Below are 9,229 nucleotides of genomic sequence, written 5' to 3' on the forward strand. Positions count from 1 at the left end.
ATCAAAATCAAGGCAATGTAGCACGTACAAGGGCCTTGCTTCACATAAAACAGAGAATTTGAATCCGTTCATCCGGATTATGTAGCCACAACACTAGTCTTTGAGCGTGGCTTCAGCCCTTATTGCCAGGAGGAGCTTCTACAGGGTATTCTGCTGCCCAGAGAGCCACTGCTTGACCTTGGCAGTGTCACCGAGAGCTGCGGGACCCTGCTGCTGAGCAAGCCACTCTGCCAACCGCTGCCTCTTAGCTGTGTCGTCGGCTGCTGGGGCACGGTACTGATGTGGAGTGTTGTACATGCTCTTTCTGGTTCCAGGTTTAGCCTGGACCCATGGGGTGGCACAATTCGACGCTTGCTGACCACCTGCAACATCTCTACGCCGACCTGGAAAGTTATGCGGTGCACCAAAACTAGGATGAACCCCTTGAGTTGCATAATACGAAGCTTGACCTGGAAAGTGTCATAACTCGAAGCTTGCTGACCTCTGTGGTTTTGTGGTGCTCCTGCATCATTGTAGAGCCCATTTGACTGTTGATTTGCTCCATAAGGCACACCTTGCTTGTCTTTACAATTTGCACAATAGAGCCCAAAATTTTGGCATTGCATGCCACAGACAAAGCAGATGCTCCAATATGTTTGTGATTGTGATCTTTCTGAAGTTGAGGGTTGATGCTGATGTTGCTGGTGCACAGGCCCAGTGTTGGGTCTAACAGGACCAGCTCGCCACGACTGATGATGAGCCGGTGGTGATCCTGCAGCAGTAGTAGCATCAACTCTGACTGAGCCCTTCCTTTTCATATCATACACACAACGTTTAGAGCTGTCTGCTAGCGTCGTGTTTGCTTCTCCCACGAACTTAAATGCTGCCTCGGCACCTGCAAATCTGTTCTTGTCGGGATGTAGCAAAAGTGCCAGCTTGCGGTATTGTCTCTTTATTAGCGTGGCATCAGCTGTGAAAGGTGGTACCTGAAGTACCCCATACCAGTCGATCTCTCCAGCAACCTTTGTTCCAGCAGCACAGTGAACTTCGCAGACAGTTAACATTTGCGTAATGTTGTCAAGCTCTAGAGAAAGCTTCTGAGCTTTGTTTATCATCTTTCTTGCACCAACAAAATCCTTCTCTAGCATTTTCCTTTCAGCCAGAGCTTTCGCTCTAAGAGCTTCATCTTTGTTGCATTCCATGGGAACAAGTACAACTATCAGATATCCTAACAGATGGTTGCTTTCATGTAAGCCACCCAGTGATAAGAAAGTGCCTTTTTCTCTCGATTGTTTTTCTTGTTCACACCTTACTGTAACCTGCCAACCGAAGAGTATAAACAGTGAAAATCTCAAGGTATAGCTCAAATATACTACTTCAAAAGCACCGCAACAAATAAATTAATTCAGAAACCTTCATTAAATAAACAGACAATTATGGATAGGCATTTTTACAAGTATATTCAAGAACAATAGAACATTAAGCACGTTTTGCTACATAATAACAAGCAACAAATGAACAAAGGAACCATATGCAGTTTATTGCATTGCTCAAGAAACAAAATCAACTGAAAAGTGCTGACATGAAGGATGCTCGCTCTCCAAATGAAATAAAATGATTATAAAATCTGCCAACAGCTCATATGTTTGCCACAAAACAACCTAGTGAATAAAGCGGGCCGGCGAAAATTATACCAAGAGCAAGTCACCAGATATGGATTAAGATGGAATATTTTGAACTATAAAAAATGTGATATCATACTAAAAGAAGGGGACAATCATAACACGACCAGATAGGATATAAATATAATATAAATTAAAAAACTATAAGATGTTGCCACGATGGGTTACTTAACTGATAAAATAGTAAATTTAGTTGAGAGATAATACAATCAGCAGAGAATTGGTTATTTAGAGGAAAAGAAGTATGCTTCACAGAATAATGAAGGATAAAACATTGTACCATTCAACCGTTTAAATACCCAAACTTAATTCTTGGAGACCAAAAACAAGGACTAAAGTATCTGTATATTGTATACAGGTTTCGACCAAAGGAAATAATCTAGTGTTAATCAAAATGTCTATGGATCTGAAATTTCGTTATTTGACCAACAGCATTTGTGTCAAATATCTATGGATCTTGCATTAATCATAACAAGGAAAACTTCACTCTCTCAAAATGAAATACAAGGACTACATAATCTATTTAGGCTTCATAAGTTGTGATATCTTTAAAATCGAAAGGTTAACAAATTGATTAGGTAAAGAACTTATCAACAGCTCATATGTTCGATCTAATTAGGCTTTATAATTTCTGATGCCTTTAAAATTTAAAGGTTAACAAATTGATTAGGTAAAGAACTTACCAGCAGCTCATATGTTCGGCACAAAAAAATCTAGAGAATAAAGCACGCTAAAAAAAGCACTACCAAGAGAGGTCACAAGATATGGATTAAGGTGGAATAAATATTTCTTACTATAAACAATGTGATATTGTACTATAAAAGTGGATGATCATAACAGAACCAGATACGATATGAACTATAATAAAGAAATAATGATATATAAGAATTTTTCACAAACGGCTATTCTCGTTTTGTTTCTTTGCGGTGAACACGAATGGCTACTTCACTGATAAAATAGTAAGTTTAGATGACATAGATGATTCGCCATAAACTGAAGGACAAAACATTGTACCATTCTCCACTTTACATGCCCAAACTTTAATTTTGGAGACCAAAAGAAGTACTAGTACTAAAATATCAGTGCATTTGCAGTATGTTTGGTTTGAGCCAAAGGAAAACTCAGTAGTCAGAACACAATTACACACCTGACATCGTAAATGGGGATGCACTAAGACCAGCCTATGTCGTAATAGACTACAATCACTGCTATTCAGGAACACTTTCCCCTTGCAGTAAAATCAATAATTGGCTGGGGTAACACCTAACACGAAGATATGTTCACAATTTAATTATGCAGAATATACAAACAAAACTGTTTTATTCAATATGTCCTATTCATTATCTTGCTCTTTATCATGCGGTGGAAAAAACCAGAGATGTCCCATGTCAAGTCGTGGAGTTGTACTACATGAAAAACTTGAAGGTCGTGATACCCAAAAGCCAAAAATGCACTTCATACTTACCGCAGGATAGGGATGGTGGTCAAAACAGGGATGCACAGCAGTGACAATCTTGGTACAGTCTGCAGGAAAAACAAATGCCTTATTACAAGATCATTTCATTTTTTTCACTAGGCTGAGAACCGAGTATAAGCTCAAACGGCAAGCTTATCCTTTCTGTCCATATCAAAGGGAGAAACTAAAACGCCAACTAAAAAAAAAAGTAGGAACAGAGAAGAAAAAAATCAAGGTAATTCCACACTAATCGGAGACGGGCCTTAATTCTCTGTGGTACTGTGATCCAACTGCTAACAGGATGTACATCTTACAATCAAGAACCCCAATGGTTAGAGGTAGGTGTTGGTTAGGGTTTTGGGGCCTGAACGGGCGGCAAAGGGGGTAGTTCGTACCTAATTAACCGGCAGCGGGAGGGCAATGCAGGACCAGTAAATTAAGCCTCCGGCCGGAAAGAAAGCAGGCCGGCGACGTCCATCGACGAGGAATCGGAGGAGGGGAAGGGGAGAGGCCAAGGTATTGGTAGTCTCACGGCCGGGTAAATGGGCGGAAGGGGAGAAAGCTGGGAGGGTTTAGGCGGTGAAGCTTAGTGAGGTACTGAGGAAGAAAGGGAGAGGAGATGTACCGACGAAGCAACCAGGATACTGCACGTCTCCCTCTCTATCTGCAACTTCAGGTCCCGTCGTGTCAATGGACGCATACTGCACGTCTGCACCGTCCACGGCAGAGTTCCAGACCCAGCCCCGGCTCAGAGTCCCTTGACTTTCGTATCCCATTCCCACCTTCTGCCAACAAGCTACGCCTCTTCTCTTCCAGGAATCCAGCGGTAGCTCAACTCTGAATAATAAGAGCATCTCCACTCGTCTCCCCGAACAGGCCTGGCGTGCTATTTTTTCATCCGGACGGCGAAAAATAGCCCAGTCGCGCCTCCGGTTGCCCGTTTTTTGCTGGATTTGGCTTTCATCCATCCGGCGAGCCCACGCCAACTCCGGCCTACCGGGGAGCGTTCGGAGACTCCGGACGAAGCGAAAGCGCGCGAAACGCCGAGAAATCTCTCCCGCGCTTTCGTTTCGTCTTCGCCGCGGAGGTGGCCCCCGACCGGTCAGCGACACGCGCATCGTCTTCCGCGCGCAGTAAAGGCTGCCGCCGGTCAGTTCGCCGCGGACGCGTCGCATTCCACGCGGCATTAATCGCCGGCGCCAGCCGCGCCTATATACACCGTTCCGCTCGCCGCGATGCGTATCCCTGCTCCACTCTCCCGATGGCGTTCTACGACGACGACGGCGCAGCCAACAACGGCTTCCCCCGCCGGCCGCTCCACGCGTGGGAGGGGCACCTCCTCCACCAGGCGGGGTACCCCTGCCCGCCGGACACGAGGCCTCCCGGCGGCGGGTGGCGGCTAAGTGCTGGCGGCGTACCAATCCCGTCGCCGCCCCGGGGCCACGCCCTCGACATCGCCATCGAGGAGGCTTGACTGACGATGTCAGACGAGGAGCGCGCCGAGCCACGCCACCACCCCGACAACTACACGGCGTGGAACTCGTACTTCCTGCGGCGGTGGGAGCAGGAGCTCGCCTCCGACGACGGCCCGCCGCCTCCGCCTCCACGCAACAACGCCGCGGGCCACCGACGTTGGTGGAGCACGCCAGATAGGACGCTGGCGAACGTCCTCGAGCACATGGACGGCAACTTCCCGTTGCTGACGATGCCCCCTCCATCGAGGGCATCGGCCATCCGCCGCTGGGGAAACATCTGGCAGCCACGGCACATGGCTGCCAGCTCGTCGTCTTCCGGATCGGCGTCGAGGCCATCCTTGGCGCCGGTGAAAAAGGAGGCGACGTCTCCGTCGACACCGGCGCGCGTCAAGAAGGAGCCGGCGTCTCCACCGCCGAGCAGAGGGCGCAGCAGCGGCGCCCTCGTCATCCGCGACCAACCCTCCTCCCCGCAGCGTGGGCGGAAGAGGAAGTCGGCGAAGAAGGAGGACGCCGCGGCCGCCGTCAACGCCGCCGCAAACAAGCTCGCCGAGGAGGAGGCGAAGCGCGCGGAGGATGCCGCCGTGGCGGAGGCGATCGCCAGGTCGCTCAAGGACCTAGTGCCCGCTGACAACGCCCTCCCCGAGGACGCCGCGCTGGAGTGGTCGAGGCGCGACTGGGAGCGCGAGGAGGCGGAGCAGCAGCGGCGGCTGCTGGACCTGGCCGCCGCGCGTCAACTCGCCGCCCGCGCCGCCGCTCCAACCGCCGCCGACGACGTCGCTCGCTACCGCCGGCCTGCGACACCTCCATCCGACGTCGTCGTCCCCGTCGTCGACCTCGAAGCCTCCGACGACGAATGGTACAAGCCATCGCCGTCCCCGCCTTGCACCAGCGGCCGGTGGGGAGACGCCGGCCAGGGCAGCAGCCAGGCCGCGCCGCCGCAGTTTGACGACGACGGCTCCGACGACGATGGCGATGACGGCGGCGACTACACGGTGTTCTACCGCCATTTGGGCATGTAGAGCGTCGTGTTTTAAAATTTAGAGTTGTATTCCCCTAGCCGAATTCGAAATATAGTCGAATTCGGCCTCTATGTATGAACTTCGCCCTCTATATAGTAAATATCATTAAAGTTAGTCTAAATTCAGTCGTTTTTGCCGAATTTCGTCAGGTTTTTGCCGTATTTCGTCAAGTTTACGTTTTCCAAAATTAAATCAATGGCTAGGCCTGGGATCGCGGCTGGGAAACTGAGCCTCCCCACGCCATTTTTTCGTCCTATCCGGACGAAATTATCGCCGGATTTGGGCGTGGGGAGCGCCAACGAGTGGGGATGCTCTAATATAAGGGCATCTCAAATTGTCCGCTGGCGTCCGTTTGCGTCACCTGGCGGACGCCAAAATGATCGCCAGAGGCGAAATGTCCGTTTGCGTCGGGGGCTACCTCCAGCGGTCCGGACGTATTTTGGACATGCAAGTGTTTTTTTGGTGCTACTTATTTTTAATTTTGTTGAATGATAAAGTTTAAACGCGAAAAATAGTACTCAATAATGTCATGTTGCTCCAATCGAATAGATTATAGCCTAAACAATTAACCGAATACTTCAATCGACTAGATTCAAACATATTTAACATATAAAGAAGCACAAATTTAAAAATATATAAACTAAAACTATTTTTTGGCCTTGGCGCGACGTATTTCGGACCCTCAAATTGTCCGCTGGCGTCCATTCGCATCGCCTGGCGGACGCCAAAATGACCACCAGAGGCGAAATGTTCGTTTGCGTCGGGGGCTACCTCCAGCGGTCCGGACGTATTTTGGACATGCAAGTGTTTTTTTTGGTGCTACTTATTTTTAATTTTGTTGAATGATAAAGTTTAAACGCGAAAAAGTAGTACTCAATAATGTCATGTTGCTCCAATCGTATAGATTATAGCCTAAACAATTAACCGGATACTTCAATCGACTAGATTCAAACATATTTAACATACATAGAAGCACAAATTTAAAAACATATAAACTAAAACTATTTTTTGGCCTTCTTGTTAGAAGGCCCTGCCTCGTCGTCGAAACTCCTGCGCCTCTTGCTTATCAACTCCTCGTCGGAAATGGAGGACGACGCGCCCGTTGAGGAGTTGAAACTGGAAGAAATGGCGTCTTCGTCGTCGTCGTCGTCGGTGAACGGACGACGACGCGCCGCCCGCGCCCTTGCCCGGGCCCTGGACTTCTTCCTTGCCGCCGCCTTGTCGTCCGCCGCCTCCTGCGCCTCCAACCGGGCGAACTTGGTGTCGGAGTCCTCCTCCTCCTCCTGGCCCTCCTCCTCGTCCTCGGCGTCGCTGGCAGCGCCGCCTCCATCCTCCGCATGGCCTTCGCTGCCATTGCCGCCTCCGTCCTCCTCCTCCTCACTCGGTGTGGAGGCAGGGTCGCTGGGTGTGGAGCCCGGATCGCTTGGCATCGCAGGGGATTCCCGCCAATGCAGAGATCCCGGCGACTTGCCCTCGCTCCCCGAGTCGGACGGCAGCGTGTAGTCGCTCTTGGTGTGCCGGTGTTGGAGAAGAAGAACAAGAGGAGGTTGAACTTGAATTACCGTAGACGCGGGGGTTATAATGTGCGGGGATTAACATCGGCGCGTATAACGAAGAGGCCGGCGGTTTCTCTTCCGCAGCGGTTCGGCGCTCCATTGCGGCGGTTGCTCGGCGCGGTTGCCACACCGGCATGCGTTGGGAATTCGAGGCCGATCAAACCTGGGTCGCTGCCATGAGGGCCCGTGGGGAAATGAGCGAACCCTAGGTGGACCGCCAAGCGTCCGCGGAGACGCAAACCTGGCGCATATTTGGGCCAGGTTTGCGTCTCCGCGGATGGCCCAGTCACTTTGCATCGCCCCGCTGGAGGTGGTGCCAGACGCATTTCCGGTCCGCGCGGACGCAAACGGTCGCTCAGTGTCCGTTTGCGTCGCGCCGCTGGAGATGGATGCAGAAGCTGGGGCGATATTTCCCCCATTTCGAAAAAAAGCTCAACTCTGCTCCAATCAGAAACGAACACGACTACACGAGCTGTAAAAAGACTAGACTCTCTCCGCACAAGGTCGAAAATGAAAAAAATGACCCTTCTCCCAAACTTCACCATTAATCCTCACATAAAATATTTCACAAATGTCATCAGGGTAGCGCCCTTCTCATCAGTGCTACCCACCTACCAGTGTGGAGGAGTGGGCCCACGACTCGGTTAGGCAGCGTCGAGCTGAGGGGCGCTGCCCCATCTAAGGCAGCACGGGGGTGCTACCCTATTCACGGGATTAACCATCAGAGCGCCCCAGGCCCCACCTACCACGTGACTTGGCTCGGGTCGAGCTCCTCCCCACGAACAGAGAAGAGGCGGTGGTGGTCTCCCCCCCCCCCCACACACACACACTCTAATCCTCTAAAATACCTTAGATCCGAGTGATTTGAGTGATTTCTCCTTGGATTCTGTCCCTCATCCCTACCCCAATGTATTCTCATCTGATCCCCTCTATTTCATCCAAAAAAACCCTCCCATTGACCCTATTTTTGCAACTTTAGGTGAAACCCTAGTTCATGTTGGACTTCGAAATTTCTATGGAAACGTTGTGGTTTGATTTGCTCCTTTAGCATTGGAATAGCACTAGTAATCATTGGGAAAGTTGTATGATGATGATTTGTATTATAGTGTTAGTTCATATGTGAGATAAATTAACATGATGACCAAAAATTGTAGTGTTGTATTAGCTTCTCATGTGTATTTGTGGTAGTTCATATAGTGGTTGTTCATATTATAGTAATGTATTAGCTTATTTTGGCCTAAGAAAAATTGTGAACATGTGTATTTGTATTGTACATTTGATAGAACATGGGTTATTTGTAGCTTATTTGTAGTTTATTTGAAAGTGCATCGAGCCCCCATGTGTGGTTTTGGTAATTAATGACAATCCCTATGGACTAATGTTTGCATTGAGTTATATTTGTAGGTGTTGTCCATAGGCAATGCTTGAACCATTTGTTGGCTTCAAGGTTGCAATAAGAAGAAATTGATGAAGGATATAAAATTTCAAGTATGTCTTGAAGATGAAGATGAAGTGAGCCCTCAAGTTACTTCAAGACATCAACATAATGAAGTGCAAGTTCAAGATGAGCCAACTCGAAGAGATCATAAGCTTGAAGCTTGCCATGAAGAAATGTTTGAACCATATGTTGGCTTCAAGGTTGCAAGAATAAGAAATTGATGAAGGATATCAAGTGTCAAGTATGTCTTGAAGATGAAGTGAGCCCTCAAGTTACTTCAAGACATCAATGCTGTCTACTATTGGCTTCTTTTCCTGTAGACAGTGTTGGGCCTCCAAGAGCAGATGTTTGTAGAACAGCAACAAGTTTTCCCTTAAGTGAATCACCCAAGGTTTATCGAACTCAGGGAGGAAGAGGTCAAAGATATCCCTCTCAAGCAACCCTGCAATCACGATACAAGAAGTCTCTTGTGTCCCCAACACACCTAATACACTTGTCAGATGTATAGGTGCACTAGTTCGGCGAAGAGATAGTGAAATGCAAGTAATATGGATGAATATGAGTGGTAATAGCAATCTGAAATAAATATGGCAACGAGTAAACATGTAACAGAAGAGTAAATAA

The 9,229-nt window shown here is 48.7% G+C and overlaps 1 long non-coding RNA gene across 1 annotated transcript; it reads right to left on the reverse strand.

Moving 5' to 3' along the window:
• Positions 1 to 1,184: 1,184 nt before the first annotated feature.
• On the reverse strand, positions 1,185 to 3,741 carry LOC127328854 (uncharacterized). The gene is made up of 3 exons (XR_011751824.1): positions 3,513 to 3,741; positions 3,127 to 3,185; positions 1,185 to 1,298 (listed from the first exon to the last, which is right to left on the reverse strand). It is a non-coding gene; the product is annotated as an uncharacterized lncRNA (long non-coding RNA).
• Positions 3,742 to 9,229: the final 5,488 nt, after the last annotated feature.

This window comes from Lolium perenne, chromosome 2 (genome assembly GCF_019359855.2).
Source record: "Lolium perenne isolate Kyuss_39 chromosome 2, Kyuss_2.0, whole genome shotgun sequence".
Classification (NCBI taxonomy): Eukaryota; Viridiplantae; Streptophyta; class Magnoliopsida; order Poales; family Poaceae; genus Lolium; species Lolium perenne.